The 1498-nt window shown below is 53.5% G+C and overlaps 1 long non-coding RNA gene across 1 annotated transcript in view; it reads right to left on the bottom strand.

Annotated features, from left to right (window-relative positions):
• Nucleotides 1-272: 272 nt before the first annotated feature.
• Nucleotides 273-1498, bottom strand: part of LOC116217633 — a 2081-nt gene continuing 855 nt past the window's right edge. The window contains exons 2-3 of the long non-coding RNA XR_004162331.1: nucleotides 804-942; nucleotides 273-624 (exon numbers count right to left, since the gene is read on the bottom strand). This is a non-coding gene — a long non-coding RNA (uncharacterized LOC116217633). The remainder of the gene's footprint in view (nucleotides 625-803; nucleotides 943-1498) is intronic.

The raw sequence follows: 1498 nt of genomic DNA, 5'->3' as shown, positions 1-1498 counted from the left end.
CTTTCCACAAGGGAAGGACAACGCAGCGCAGCTAAGCCCTGGGAATTAACCCGCACCCACGAGCAACAGGAAAGAGCCTGTGACCAGTCCCCAGGCTGCACAGAGGTCACAGACCTCAATGTGCCAAAGGGCTTCCCAGGTAAGGCAGAAGACTGTGACAGGCACCCCGAGTACAGGGCCGTTACCTTGACAGGCCACCAGCAGGCAGCAACGCTGAGGGGCCGGAGGAACAGGGGCAGGGAAACGGCACCTACCCTGCCTACAGGGTGGCCTTGGGGTCCAGCGAGCTCCATTTCCCACTCGGGTGCGGGGAGGTGGCTCTTGCCCTCTGTACGGGGGGCCACGCTCCCCAGGCAGCCAAAGGAGCAACAAGGCAAAAGGCCAACTACAGCAAAGACCCGAGCCCTGCTTACAGGGAGGTCGCCCAGCACAAAGCCGGCCTGGTCACCCAAGGTGCCGGCAGCGCTCTACCGAAATGTGACTGTGCCCCTGCTGACAGGGAGGTGCTTTTGCCCAGAGAGCCTCTCTCTTTCGCCCCCATGCACAGGCTTCCCCTTCCTCCTCTTGCTCGCTGTTGCCTCCCGGAGTCCCACTCACTGCTTCTTCTTTCTTCTGCAGCCGCTCCTGAAAAATGAAGGGCGCCATTAGACCTGAGGAGCAACAACCCCACCACCCAAAAGACACAGGAAACCCAACATCCAGGGGGAGCTCGGCACACGACCACCCAGCCACAGAAGCCTTTACATCCCCCCCTTCCCAATTCATTTCCAGCACATAAAAACAAGCAGAACAGCTATTCTCACCCATGCCAATGCGCTGCGGAGCTCCAGCCGGTGCTGCGGAGGGTCACAGAGGCGGGCAGACTGGGCAAATGGAGCTGGGCACACCAAACGCAGCGACCAAAGGGGAACCTTCTCTGCTTAGCTGGGACCCCACATGCTGCTTTATTTATGAAGATTTCAGCTGTCATTACAACTATGTGCACTACTGCACTCATTCTGGTGAGCTCGGCTCTCCTGAAGCTTGACTGTTCCCATGGTGTTATGGAGGTGCTTTTGTGCCCAACTTCTTTCCATACCCCATCTCATCATTCCTTTCCTCTTCTATGCACACTCATACTCCCTTATTTTCATTTTTTCTTTTTTGTTTCTTGCCATCTCCTAACATTTACTGTCAGGTATTTTCTTAAATTAACAAACAGAATTTCACATTGCAGGCATACTTTTTCTCTGGGCATCCTCTCTTTTCTTACTATAGAGCTTCTTCATCACATTAACATTCTTAAACACTAGTACACTATTCAAGTACTTCCTCTTTCATGTCAGTGCCTCCCTCTATTTGTGCTCCCCCAGTTCCCAACACCCGTTCACTGAGAAGTGGTGATACAATTCCTTGAAGTCATTACAACAGTAGCGAGATATTTTTATTTTATTGTTGTCGCTTGCCGTTTTCCTGTAGCATCTTCTACCGCGAGGCAGTTCGGCCCCCGGCTCCGGCC

Source organism: Meleagris gallopavo, unplaced genomic scaffold (assembly GCF_000146605.3).
Source record: "Meleagris gallopavo isolate NT-WF06-2002-E0010 breed Aviagen turkey brand Nicholas breeding stock unplaced genomic scaffold, Turkey_5.1 ChrUn_random_7180001855324, whole genome shotgun sequence".
Taxonomy (NCBI): Eukaryota; Metazoa; Chordata; class Aves; order Galliformes; family Phasianidae; genus Meleagris; species Meleagris gallopavo.
The sequence above is the reverse complement of the archived record's forward strand: the minus strand, read 5'-3'. Positions and strand labels throughout refer to the sequence as shown.